At 42.0% G+C, this 14,303-nt stretch overlaps 1 long non-coding RNA gene across 3 annotated transcripts in view; it reads right to left on the bottom strand.

Annotated features, from left to right (window-relative positions):
- The window catches only part of LOC130682941 (uncharacterized), a 68,939-nt gene extending 68,362 nt beyond the window's left edge, over positions 1-577 (bottom strand). The window contains exon 1 of one of the 3 annotated variants that reach the window (XR_008996409.1): positions 325-577. This is a non-coding gene — a long non-coding RNA (uncharacterized LOC130682941). The remainder of the gene's footprint in view (positions 1-324) is intronic. The other 2 variants (XR_008996410.1, XR_008996411.1) reach the window with 2 other exon arrangements.
- Between the last annotated feature and the right edge of the window lie 13,726 nt (positions 578-14,303).

Genomic DNA, 14,303 nt, shown 5'->3' with positions numbered 1-14,303 from the left:
CTGTTTCCACCACCCCGTTTCACCAACAGCTCCTACTGTGGTTTCTGAGGACCAGCCTCTCCCCTGCGCCCTCTTCCCCGTGCTCCTTTGGCGCCGGGACAGGCCCGGAGGGAACTCCCCGCTCGCCGGAGCTCAAACCGAGACCCTCGGCTCTGGCTCTCGCCGGTCCCTCCCCACGCTCAGCGGCCGGGGCGGTGTGCGCCCGCGAGTCCTTCCGGAGACGGACGCCGAGGGACCGAGCCAGGCCCGCCCAGGTCTCGGAACACAGCCACGCGCACCGTCCACGTCCCCGGGACCGGGTGTGGCCGCGGACCACCAGCTCACCTCGTAAAGCGCCTGGACCAGCTCCACCAGCACCCACGTCTCCGCAAAGGCCGCCATACCCAGCCGCTCCGGCCTCCTTCCCGAATGCCAGCGGGTCAAAATAGGACAATCAGTCCGCAGTTTCCCAAAATACCCGCCCCAGGTAGGAGGCTCAGGTCAACAACCGTCCCCGCAGAGGCCTCGACATTCTGCTTTCCCGCGCAGTGCACAAGCGTCATGGGGTGGTGCCCCACGCTCGGGCGCCCTGCCCCCAGGCGCGCAGACGTCGGTGCGCCGCGCTGCGCACTGTGTGACCCGCTGGGATGTTCTGTCTGTACAAGTTAAGTTCATCTAGTCTAATGTGTTCAAAGCCTGTTTCTTTATTGATTTTCTGTCTGATCTAGCCACTGGCGTAAGTAGAGTGTTAATGTCCCCTACTATTACTGTTTTACTGTCAATTTCTCCCTTTATGTCTGTTAACACTTGCTTTATATATTGAGGTATGTTTTATGCATAGATGTTTATAATTGTTACATCTTGTTGGATTGATCCCCTTATCATTATGTATTATTGTTCTATGTCTCTTGTTAACAGTTTTTGTTTTGAAGTCCATTTTTTTCCCTGATACAAGTATGTCTTCCCCAGCTTTTTTTTTTTTTTGACTTTCATTTTCATGGGATATCTTTTTCCATCCCTTCATTTTCAGTCTATATGTATGTGTCTTTAGGTCTAAAGTGAGTCTCTTTGGGGCAGTATATAGATGGGTCTTGTTTTTTTTTTAATCCATTCAGTCAATGTCTTTTGATTGGAACACTTAGACCATTTACATTTAAAGTGATTATTGACAGGTATGTACTTACTGCCATTTTGTTAATTGTTTTCTGGTTGTTTTTGTAGTTCTTGTCTGTTTTTGGCATATAATTATTCACGGTAGTCTCTTATGATTGATATTTCTTTCCTTTTACTAACTGGGGTTTATTTATTCCTCTCTTCCTAGTAGTCCCTTTACCTGTAAAGTTAGGTTGTATATTTGAGATCTTTTCTAATTTCTTAATATATGCATTTATTGCTATAAATTTTCAGAGCTGCTGTGTCCCACAAAATTTGATATATTTTCATTTGTTTTGAGATCATTTTGTATCCATTGGTTGTTTAGAAATGTATTGTTTCATTTCCACATATTTGTAGATCTTCTCACTTTCCTCCTGTTTATTTCATACCATTGTAATCAAAAGAAGGTGAATGGAATGGTTTCAGTCTTCCAAAATTTGCTAACATTTATTTAGTGGTTTATCATATGATCTGTTCCGGAGAATATCACATGTGCACTTGAGAAAATGTGTATCTGATGTTGGATAGAATGTTGTGTCTATATCTGTTAAGTCAGTTTGTTCTGAAACATGTTTCAGTTTCAACATGTCTTTTTTTGACTTTCTGTCTGGACAATCTAGTAGTTACTGATAGTGGGGTATTGAATGTTGACATGCCCTACTCTTATTGTTGTCAGTTTCTCTCTTAATATCTGTGAGCATTTGCTTAATACATATCAGTACTCAGGTTTTGCCAGCACCAGCTGTTGAAGAGACTGTCATTTCTCCATTGTATATCCATGGCTTCTTTATCGTATATTAATTGACCATATATGTTTGGGTTTATATCTGGACTCTCTATTCTGTTCCACTGCTCTATGGGTCTGTTCTTGTGCCAATACGAAATTGTCTTGATTACTGTGGCCTTGTAATATAACTTGAAGTTGGGAAGCGAGATCCCCCCTGCATTATTCTTCCTTCTCAGGATTTCTTTGGCTATTTGGGGTCTTCTGTGGTTCCATATGAATTTTAGAATGATTTGTTCCAGTTCGCTGAAGAATGCTGTTGGTACTTTGATAGGGATTGCATTGAATCTACAGATTGCTTTAGGCAGGATGACCATTTTGACAATATTAATTCTTCCTAGGCAAGGGCATGGGATGGATTTCCATTTATTAGTGTCCTCTTTAATTTCTCTTAAGAGTGTCTTGTAGTTTTCAGGGTATAGGTGTTTCACTTCCTTGGTTAGGTTTATTCCTAGATATTTTATTCTTTTTGATGCAAATGTGAATGGAATTGTTTTCCTGATTTCTCTTTCTGCTAGTTCATTGTTAGTGTATAGGAAAGCTACAGATTTCTGTGTATTAATTTTGTATCCTGCAACTTTGCTGAATTCCAATATTAGTTCTAGTAGTTTTGGAGTGGAGTCTTTAGGGTTTTCTATGTACAATATCATGTCATCTGCAAATAGTGACAGTTTGACTTCTTCCTTACCAATCTGGATGCCTTGTATTTTTTTTTTTTTGTCTGATTGCCATGGCTAGGACCTCCAGCACTATGTTGAATAACAGTGGGGAGAGTGGGCATCCCTGTCTTGTACCCGATCTTAGAGGAAAAGCTTTCAGCTTCTTGCTGTTAAGTATGATGCTAACTGTGGGTTTGTCATATATGGTATTTATTATGTTGAAGTACTTGCCCTCTATACCCATTTTGTTGAGAGTTTTTATCAAAACTCTTACATTCAGGTCTTTGATCCATTTCTAATTTACCTTTGTGTATGGAGTTAGACAATGATCGGGTTTCATTCCCTTACACGTAGCTGTCCAGTTTTGCCAACACCAACTATTGAAGAGGCTGTCGTTTCCACATTGTATGTCCATGCCTCCTTTATCATATATTAACTGACCATATATGTTTGGGTAAATGTCTGGAGTTTCTATTCTGTTCCACTGGTCTGTGGGTCTGTTCTTGTGCCAGTAAGAAATTGTCTTGATTACTGTGGCTTTGTACTAGAGCTTGAAGTTGGGAAGTGAGATTCCCCCCCACTTTACTCTTCCTTCTCAGGATTGCTTTGGCTATTCGGGGTCTTAGGTGGTTCCATATGAATTTTTGAACTATTTGTTCCAGTTCATTGAAGAATGCTGTTGGTAATTTGATAGGGAATGCATCAAATCTGTTTATTACTTTGGGCAGGATGGCCATTTTGACAATAGTAATTCTTCCTAACCAAGAGCATGGGATGAGTTTCTATTTGTTAGTGTCCTCTTTAATTTCTCTTAAGAGTGTCTTGTAGTTTTCAGGGTATAGGTCTTTCACTTCCTTGGTTAGGTTTATTCCTATGTATTTTATTCTTTTTTATGCATTTGTGAATGGAATTATTTTCCTGATTTCTCTTTCTATTAGTTCATTGTTAGTGTTTAGGAAAGCCACAGATTTCTGTGTATTAATTTTGTATCCTGCAATTTTGCTGAATTCCAATATTAGTTCTAGTAGTTTTGGAGTGGAGTCTTTAGGGTTTTTTACATACAATATGTCATCTGCAAATAGCGACAGTTTGTCTTCTTTACCAATCTGGATTCCTTGTTTTTCTTTGTTTTGTCTAATTGCCATGGCTAGGACCTCCAGTACTATGTTGAATAACAGTGGGGAGAGTGGGCATCCCTGTCTTGTTTCCAATCTCAGAGGAAAAGCTTTCAGCTTCTCGCTGTTTAGTATGATGTTGGCTGTGTGTTTATCATATATGGCCTTTATTATGTTGAGGTACTTGCCCTCTATGCCCATTTTGTTGAGAGTTTTTATCATGAATGAGTGTTGAATTTTGTCGAATGCTTTTTCAGCATCTATGGAGATGATCATGTGGTTTTTGTCCTTCTTTTTGTTGAAGTGGTGGATGATGTTGATGGATTTTTGAATGTTGTACCATCCTTGCATCCTTGGGATGAATCCCACTTGGTCATGGTGTATGATCCTTTTGATGTATTTTTGAATTCGGTTTGCTAATATTTTGTTGAGTATTTTTGCATCTACGTTCATCAGGGATATTGGTCTGTAGTTTTCTTTTTTTGTGGAGTCTTTGTCTGGTTTTTGTATTAGAGTGATGCTGGCTTCATAGAATGAGTTTGGGAGTATTCCCTCCTCTTCTGTTTTGTGGGAAACTTTAATGAGAATGGGTATTATGACTTCTCTAAATGTCTGATAAAATTCTGCACTGAATCCATCTTGCCTGGTTGTTTTGTTCTTGGGTAGTTTTTTTGATTACTGATTCAATTTCGTTCCTTGTAATAGGTCTGTTTAGATTTTCTGTTTTTTCCTGGGTCAGTGTTGGAAGGTTGTATTTTTCTAGAAAGTTGTCCATTTCTTCTAGGTTATCCAGCTTGTTGGCAGATAGATTTTCATAGTATCCTCTAATAATTCTTTGTATTTCTGTGGTGTCCGTCATGATTTTTCCTTTCTCATTTCTGATTCTGTTTATGTGTGTAGATTCTCTTTTTCTCTTAATAAGTCTGGCTAGGGGTTTATGTATTTTGTTTATTTTCTCAAAGAACCAGCTCTTGGTTTTATTGATTTTTTTCTATTGTTTTGTACTTTTCAATTTTATTTATTCTCTGGTCTTATTATGTCCCTCCTTCTGCTGACTTAGCACCTCTTCTGTTCTTCTTTTTCTAGTTTCAATAATTGTGACTTTAGACTATTCATTTGGGATTGTTCTTCCTTCTTTAAATATGCCTGGATTGTTATATACTTTCCCCTTAGAACTGGCTTCGTTGCATCCCACAGAAGTTGGGGCCTTCTGCTGTTGTTTTCATTTGTTTCCATATATTACTTGATCTCTTTTTTAATTTGGTCATTGATCCATTGATTATTTGGGATCATGTTGTTAAGCCTCCATGTGTTTGTGAGCTTTTCTCTTTTTTTTTGTATAATTTATTTCTAGTTTTATACCTTTGTGATCTGAGAAGTTGGTTGGTAGAATTTCCAAAATTTCAATCTTTTTGAATTTACTGAGGCTCTTTTTGTAGCCTAGTATGTGGTCTATTCTGGAAAATGTTCCATGTGCACTTGAGAAAAATGTGTATCCCGCTGCTTTTGGGGGAGAGTTCTGTAGATGTCTGTTAGGTCCATCTGTTCTAGTGTGTTCAGTGCCTCTGTGTCCTTACTTATTTCTATCTGGTTGATGTGTCCTTTGGAGTGAGTGGTGTGTTGAAGTCTCCTAAAATGAATACATTGCATTCTATTTCCTCCTTTAATTTTCAGTTAGTATTAGTTTCACATATGTGGGTGTTCCTATGTTGGGTGCATAGATATTTCTAATGGTTATATCCTATTGTTGGACTGACCCCTTTATCATTTTGTAATGTCCTTCTTTATCGCTTGTTACTTTCTTTGTTTTGAAGTCTGTTTTGTCTGATACTAGTACTGCAACTCCTGCTTTTATCTCCCTATTGTTTGCATGAAATATCTCTTTCCATCCCTTCACTTTTAGTCTGTGTATGGCTTTGGGTTTGAGGTGAGTCTCTTGTAGGCAACATATAGATGGGTCTTGCTTTTTTTATCCATTCTATTATTATGTGTCTTTTGATTGGTGCATTCAGACCATTTACATTTAGGGTGATTATTGACAGATATGTACTTATTGGCTTTGCAGGCTTTGGATTAGTGGTTACCAAAGGTTCAAGAGTAGCTTCTTTAATATCTAACCGTCTAACTTTAACTCAGTTAATGTGCTATTATAATCACAGTCTGATTATTCTTTATTTCTCTCCCTTCTTATTCTTCCTCCTCCACTCTTTATATGTTCAGTGTTTTATTCTGTACTCTTCTGTGTTTCCCTTGACTGTTTTTGTGGATAGCTGGTTTTATTTTTTGCCTTTAGTTAGTATTTGGCTGACCTTCTTTCTTTGCTGTGATTTTGTTCTCTCTGATGGCATTTATTTAGCCTTAGGAGTGCTTCCATCTGGAGCAGTCCCTTTAAAATATCCTGTAGAGGTGGTTTGTGGGAGGCAAATTCTCTCAACTTTTGCTTATCTGGAAATTATTTAATCCCTCCTTCAAATTTAAATGATAATCTTGCTGGATACAGTATGCTTGGTTCAAGGCCCTTCTATTTCATTGCATTAAATATATCATGCCATTCTCTTCTGGCCTGTAAGGTTTCTGTTGAGAAGTCTGATGATAGCCTGATGGGTTTTCCTTTGTAGGTGATCTTTTTTCTCTCTTTCACTGCCTTTAATACCCTGTCCTTTGATCTTTGCCATTTTAATTATTGTATGTCTTGGTGTTGTCCTCCTTGGGTTCCTTATGTTGGGTGATCTGTGGGCTTCAATGGTCTGAGAGACTATTTCCTCTCCCAGCTTGGGGAAGTTTTCAGCAATTATTTCTTCAAAGACACTTTCTCTCCCTTTTTCTCTCTCTTCTTCTTCTGGTCACCCTATTATGAAAATATTGGTCTTTCAGTTGACTGTTTCATTTCTGTTATCTCCCTCCAGACTTCATCCCTTAGCTCTTGATTATTTCTCTGCAAGTCCATCAGCCTAGTTATGACTTTTATTTTGAATTCTTTTTCAGGAAGATTGCTTATATCTATCTTGCCAGGCCCTCTTTCTGGCATTGTTTGAGTGATTTTGGACTGGACCAGGTTCTTCTGCCTTTTCATGGCGATAGAAGTGATTGCTGGCAAGTGGTGCATGTGTCATCTGGAAAAACAAAGTCCCTTCCTGCTTGCTGGTCACCTTGTCCTTCTCTGCTGCCTGTGACAGTTACCTGCATACCAGGAGCAGTCTCTGGGTTAATTCCCTGAGCTGCCATGTGTGGGGCAGCCCTCGGGATGGCCTGAGGCACTGCCGGGTGTCGAAGTTGCACTGGGTGTGTTCTTCTGCCAGAACAGTGCCCCTTCGTGACTTCCGGACTTTTCCCTGGCTTCCTGTGACTGTGCCAGGCAGCTGCACGGTCGTGGTAGACTCAATCTGGCCCATTTAGCTGGACACTGGGAGAAAACTGTGTGGTTGCTGTGGGAGGGCCTGCTCCCCAGCTTGTCCACAGCAATGGAGGGTAAGCCAGTTTGCTTGCAGTGCTGGTGAGGGGCAATGAATGACAGGCTGCTTATCACCATGAGGGTCTTCAGAGCTTTGTTGCCACCCAGGAGGTTAGGGCACCTGAAGTTCCTTAAGATTCCCAGCCTGCTGGGCTGAGTGTGCCAGCACGATTTTGTGTACCCCCTTTTCTTTTGTCCCTGGGGAGCCAGCCGAGGGGACCCCCTCACAGTCGCCATCTCGAATTTTACTTTCCGTTTCTCTAATATCCAGTACACCATGCAATGTGTGTCTGTGCTCCCAGTGCAGATTACTAGGGCTGGTTATTTAGCAGTCCTGTGCTTCTACTCCCTCCCCACTCTGATTCTTTTCTTCCCACCATTTTGTGGGATGCTGAGTTCTCACAGATGTAGATGTAGCCTGGCTGTTGTACTGTATCTTCTGGTCTCTCTTTTAGGAATAGTTGTGTTTACTGCATTTTCATAATGTATATGGTTTGGGGAGGAGATTTCCGCCATCCTACTCATACTGCCATCTGGAGCCCTCGAATCCCTCCTAAAATTGGCTTTCCATGATGATTTGCTCAGTTTCCCCTTTCTTCATGTTTTATATCTCTGCTTTAGATTTTATTTTGTGGTTACCATGAGGTTTGCATGAAGCATCTGAGAAGTAAAATAGTCCTCTTTGTGCTGTTAGCTAGTATCTTCATTTGCCTATACAGGTTCTGTCATTTAGTGTTCTCCTTTTATATTTTTGCTGTCAGAAATTATTACTTTATATGCTTTGCGTCTGTTACCAAATTATAGTCACTATAGTTACTTTTAATGCTTTTTCCTTTACTCTTTATGCTATAAGTAAGTGTTTAACACCCCATTCTAAATAGAATTACAGTTTTCTGATTGTGTCTCTCACATTATTCAGAGTTTTGTGTACTTCTGTCTTTTCATTTCAGAAAAGATCACCTTTCAGTATTTCTTGATGAACTCCCTCAGCTTTTGTTTGCCCAGAAAGGCCTTTATTTCTTCATATCTGAAGCATAACTTTGCTGGATAGAATATTCTGGCAGTTTTTATCTTGGAATATTTTGAATATGTCATTCCATTCTCTCCTGGCCTGTAGAGGTTCTGCTGAGAAATTTGCTGATAGCCTAAGGGGGGAAGAGTTCCTTTGTAGGTTACTTTCTTTGTTTCCCCCTTGCTGCCTCTAGGATTATTATTGACATTTGACTGCTTTAGTATAATGTGCTCTGGATAAGGTCTTTTGTGTTGGAATAATAAGGTGATCTGTTAGCTTTATGGATTTGTATGTCCAATTCTTTCCCCAAGTTTAGGAAGGTCTCAGCTCTTAGCTCTTTAAATAAACTCTCTGCTGCCTTGTCTCCTTCTGGTATATCCATTATACTTAGGTTGGCTAAACTAATGGAATGTGATAGTTCTCCATAGGGTTCCTTTGCTTTTAAAAAATCTTAGTTTTTTATTTACTATGTAAGAACTTGTTCACCATGTAAGAACTTGTTCATTATGCTTCAGAAGATTGGAGACTGTTGAGAATTAGGCTTGGGGTTGATTAATGATTGTGCATTGAGTCCCCTATACAGAATTTTATTGTTGTTAACAACCATTTGATCAATAAATATGAGAGATGCCCTCTCAAAAAAAAATGTCTTAGTTCTGTCTCTTCCACCTGAGTCGTATCTAGATTCTCATCTTCGAACTTGGCTATTTGCTCTTGCATATGATCTGCTCTATTTCCAGTGCTTCCTAATGCATTCTTCATCTGATTTATTGAGTTCTTTAGTCCCAGAATTTGTTTTGTTCTTTTTAAAAATTTCTGTCTTTGGTAAAGTACCCCTTCTGTTCATTAATTTTATTCCTGAGTTCATTGAATTCTTTCAGAGTTTTCTTGTTCATTTAGTTTCTTCATAACAGCTCTTTTGAATTCTTTATCAGATTGCAATCTTCTGTATCTTTGTGTTTGGTTGCTGGAGAGTTTTCTTTTTCTTTTTGTGATAGTGTATTACCATGACTTTTCACGGTGTTTGATGACATGTGCCTTTGCTGGTACATTTGAAGTAGCTAACACCTTTTTTATTTAGATAAAACCTTCTTTACTTTGTACACAGTCCAAGTTTGGCAATTAAAGGACTTTCTTTTGTTTTCCAGCAGGTGGCACTATAGCACACATTTTTGGGTTCTCTCAAAGGAGCTGCTCAGTGGCTGTATTTGAGAGAGCGCTCAAAAAGACGAGGAAATAGGGCTGGCAGCAGAGTCGGGGAGGCTTGTGCCCGGCCCTGGGGGCTTCGGGTTGCCCGTGGCCCTGGTAGGGGGAGCCTCAAGGGAGGGAGTCTCAGAGGCCCTGAGTGGGCCTCTTGCTGACTCGTGGGCTGACTCGGGTGACCTGCTGCTTCTCTGCCCTCTTCCTTTGCCTTTCTCGCCCCGGTCAGGTGTCTGGCTCCAGAGGACCAGGCAGCCCTAAAGAGCAAGGAGACCCCCCATCTGTGGCCTGTGGGGCCAGGCAGGCTTCCACTCCTCACTTCCCTCCTCTTTGCCAGAGAGTCACTGGTGCTACTGGGTCACCTCTGCTGGTGCCTCCAGGGTCACTGGGCTCCTTAGTGCTGTATAGAAATCAGTTTTGTTATTTGTTTCCCTCTTTTTCTACTTAGCCTTCAAGGAGCGCATCCTTCCCCAGGGAGGGAGACATGTCAGCCAGGCATCTCAGGGACACACGAAAAGCCCAGTGCCATAGTGTGGGACAGATACTGCGGTGCGTGAGCACTGTGAGTATAGTTAGAATGTTTTCTATTATATCAAGTAGTTTCTATGCAGAACATTTGAATACCACTTTAACAGATATTCATGGATTTATTTTGCCTGCAAAAATGGGAGATTTTTTGCAAAGTAACCAAAAATAGAAGGAAATAACATCAGACAGATGAGCTTAAGGCAGTAGTCCCTCACTGGTGTCGTCTGTCCTTCTTGGAGTCTGCCCTGACCACTTCATGGTGTGTGGGCCTGTTGTCCAAAGATGGAGTATAGGCTTAGCCGCTTTCTTGCATCTCAGCTTCTTCAATGTCTATACATCCTTTTAGAAAATTTAAGTAAAATCTTTAGCAAGTTGTATTAGTATTTCTTAGCCCACTACATAGCATATCTGCCGTACCCTGAGAATCATCACTGCTTTGTATTACCCAGACAGCATGTCCCTGGGGAGATGAAGACAGGCTGCAGTCACTGTCAGGTAAACACTGGAGGGGGATATTTAAGAAGGCCAGAGACAGGGCAGACCTTTATTTTGCATGATTACACTTAGAAAATAACAGGTGCTCCTTGTGGCAAGTGTGTTAAATGTAGTTTCTAAGCTGGATTGTGCTATTTTTTACGTTAATATCACACGTATTACTGTTGGACTCACCGACATATATATAACATTGCCACTTCTAGGGAATATGTAGAAAAATGTTTCTATTTCAAATACTTTGTGTGTTTTACTAAGCAGTGAAGTACTGTTTCCCATAGAGTAAATGTTTTGCAATGAGCTGTCGTTTTTTTTCTGTTGTCAAGTCTTAAGACATGTTACCATCTTAATGACACTGACCTGTTTTTAGAAAGCTGTTATAATTCCAGTATTTTTATATGAAATCATTTTCATTCAGACAGTTCTCTGCACTAAATTTTCTCTCTGCTGTGCCTCATATCATCAACGTATTCTAACAAGTCAGCAGGAAAGACTTTGGGCTGCACTTTATCTCATTAAACATACCTGAGTTTTTATTGAATCATAGCAATACAGTTAATTCTGTATGTTTCTTTCCTTCAGTGAACCTGACAAGTTGATCCCAAAGAAAAGGGTACTTACAGAATATGCAGAATATTATAAAGATATTTTCAAGGTGTAGTGTTCCTCTCCCACAAAACTATCCCAACATGTGACATAAAACATGTTTAAAATTAATGAGTCAATAAGTAGAATAGAAAATAAGAAGGGATAGCTGCCTGAATGAGAAAACATGTAGTATCTTAGTAAAGAAAGCACAGGATTAGACTAAAGAACACAGATGTTACCCCCACAATTATAAAGAGAGGAGCTGCCCGAGGTGGGAGTGGACCCAGGGCCTCCTCAGGCTCACAGTTGTGGCCACCAGGACAGCAAGGGTCTGGGGGTGCTCATGGTAGGATGACAAGTGAGTTCATCTGGACCAAATACTCCCCAGTCCCCAGCACTTCATTTACACCAGAACACAAGCAACAGAGGATCATCCCTGGCTGACGGTGACGTGCAGGGGCCTTGGGTTGGAAAGGCAGGAATTCCCGGGAGACTAGAGCCACCAGCCCCAAGGAGGGGCATTCGGCCCTCATGGGCATTACCTCCCAGCGATTCCTTCTGCAGAGATCGGAGTGTGGGGTCTTTTAGTTCCCCACTACAGATGATGCCTTTATGGGTCCAGCTTCATGAAGTAACTGATCTGAACATGTGTACAGTCTCCAAGCCTTGTGTGCCACCGCACAGGTTTTCTGCAGAGTGCCCTGAGCTTTCCTAAGCACAGTAAGGTGTAGACACAGCATTTACACTCCTGTGTCTGCACCCGAAGAACCTGAGCACCAGGTTTAGCAGAAAGTGGTTGCAGGTTGGTGGTGCACCCAGATACCTTGCAGAAGCATGAAAATGCAGGACATGAGCGAATCCTGAGGGCTGATGGACTGTTCAGTTTCCTCATTATGGTGGAGGTTACGTGGCCACATGTGTTTGTCAAAACTAATAGAGCTGTGCACTATTTTTTAAAGGGTGAGTTTTACTCTGTGCAAATTATTCTTCAGTACACGTGTTCAAATCTTTTAATTTAAAACAAGAAGGATCTTTCCCCTAGGTCTCCATGTATTTCTTTTTTTGTTGTTATTGCTTATTTCTCCCTCAGCTGCAGCAGCCTGTGTGTTAACTGTATCATGGTGTTTCCCCCTAGCAGATGATTACAGTGCTCCCTTGGCGTTCTTGCCTCCAGCGTCCTTCAGCAGCTCCTTGGAGCTGTCCAGCAGCCTCAGCCCTGGGTTTGTAAGGCTTGGTGCAGAGATGGTGAGTCTGCCTTTTCCCTCCTATTTATACTTGGTGAATCTCATTGACTTTCTTTAATAAAATACTTACAGTTTTATGACTGGTGACTTGAGGAAGGAAATAAAATTCCAAATAAGCAGAGTGGCTCACATTTGAACCTCCAGGGTATATGTGACATGAGTAAGTTAATCACTTTGTCACTCTGGCCCAGCTGGGCCTCTGTCAGTACTGTCCTCAGGGCACTGAAAGAAGTCACCCCTGACTTAAGAGTGAACTCTGTACAGTCATTTCCAAATCTAAGTATTGAAGGCCTTAGAAGTGTTCATGTCCTTTTGTTTATCTTGAATTCTTTTTCCTATCACACGTATACATTGCTTCAGTACATTATCCCAGATTATTAAATGATCTCTATTTGGGCAAGAAAATTAACAGAATAAGAAGCATTTTAAAAAGGTTAGGCTTTGAATATTCTTTAACTATAACTCTTAGTTTATTTCTTTTCGTGCCTGACTTGATTCTCTCACTAGCATCCATTGAGGAAGAATAAGGATAATAACCGCTTATTCATGCTCCATTGTGAATATTCTATTTATATATGTAAGCATATCTTTGAGGACTATGTTTCTTTCCCATATGCTAAACAGAAGTATAGAAAATGGAATGTTATCTTGCTGTATAAATAAAAGGAAACTTCAAAACACCATATGCATGGTGACAGGGCATCACCCTGGCAGTTTCCGAGCCAAAACTGAGGTGAAACTTCTGTGAGTGAAATCTCAGGAAATTGAATTTACATTATGAACAAAAATATTTGTCAGCATGTAAGAAAAATACAACAAAAGTGTTAACACTATTAGTATTATGCTTCCCTATTTCTTTATTGCTAAAAAATCTCTGGCATGCCTGTTTTTTGTGTCTCCCTGAACCAATTCCACAGTCTTGTTTGTTGCAGCCCCGAGATCAGTCCCGGTGTGCTGTCCTGTTTTTCTCTTTTGGTTCTGTGTCAGCTACTTCCCCTTAGCTCAGTCACTTCCACGTGTATTTTAGAATTGGCTTCCCAAGTTACAATGAAGAAGAACAAGAGCCAGTTGAGACTGAATTGAGATTTACTGAATTAACGATTGAGCCCCAGGACTGCCTGTCTCCTCACTTGCGCAGAAACTGTAAGGACAAGGAGGCAGCCCATCTGGCCCCAGCTCACCTTTTCCTGAGGGCAGGGCTGCTGGCACACCCGCTAAATGTTGGATCCCCAGCCTTGAGTTCTGCCACCTCTCCTTCAAATGGGAACTGTCATATGAAGCCCTGGGGAAGCTCCCGGGGCCAGAGCAGCTATGAACAGGGCCACTCTCCCAGTGACCACAGAGAACCCAGGGTCTGGAGACTGTGTCATCTCAGCCACTTCCTGCATCAGGAATGGGACAGGAGCAGACACCAGGCAGAACCACCGGGGGTTTTTTCCTAACAAATCTCAAATTTGAACTAGTTTAATGTCTCTGCACCAAACCTAACCTTCCCTCCCACTTGTATTTCTCACACCAGGACACATCTCACACTCCACGCTCCCCCAGATGGCTCCCCCAGGATGTCCCTGACCAGGAAGGCAGCACCTGGGGAACCGGCACCACGGACCATGCGGCAGAGCCCACTGTCTTTCTGGCAGGTAAGTCAGGAGCACAGGAGGCAGAGAGCATGGGCTGCAGGCCTCTGCTGGGGCTGGGCATCCTGGTCACCCGCCTGGGAGCAGGGCCAGGTATGGGCCCACGGTGGCCGTGGGGAAGCTGTGGGAGGTCATCAGGCTGGAGAGAGCAACGAGAGGCCCAGGTGGCCATGGGGCTGAGGCCAGTGGGGCTGGCCCAGCATCGCAACCCTCTGGGATGAAGCGCCGAATCGGCTCTGGGTTCAACAGTGACTCCTCAAGAGGCTGGTCCATGTGAAAGTCACAGACGTGGGGGTACCCGGGTGGGCCTTGGGGGAAGGACACCCAGGGCACTGGGGAATCGGCAGCTCCAAGGGGTGGGCAGGCACAGGAGCTGTGAAGAAGTATGAGTGCAGGGGGGCCCGGGGGCAGCAAGCAAAGGGCAGAAGAAGACAAAGTCACCTCCCAGTCCCAGCTCAG

Source organism: Manis pentadactyla, chromosome 3 (assembly GCF_030020395.1).
Source record: "Manis pentadactyla isolate mManPen7 chromosome 3, mManPen7.hap1, whole genome shotgun sequence".
NCBI classification, from domain to species: Eukaryota; Metazoa; Chordata; class Mammalia; order Pholidota; family Manidae; genus Manis; species Manis pentadactyla.
This window is presented reverse-complemented; position numbering and strand designations above follow the sequence as displayed.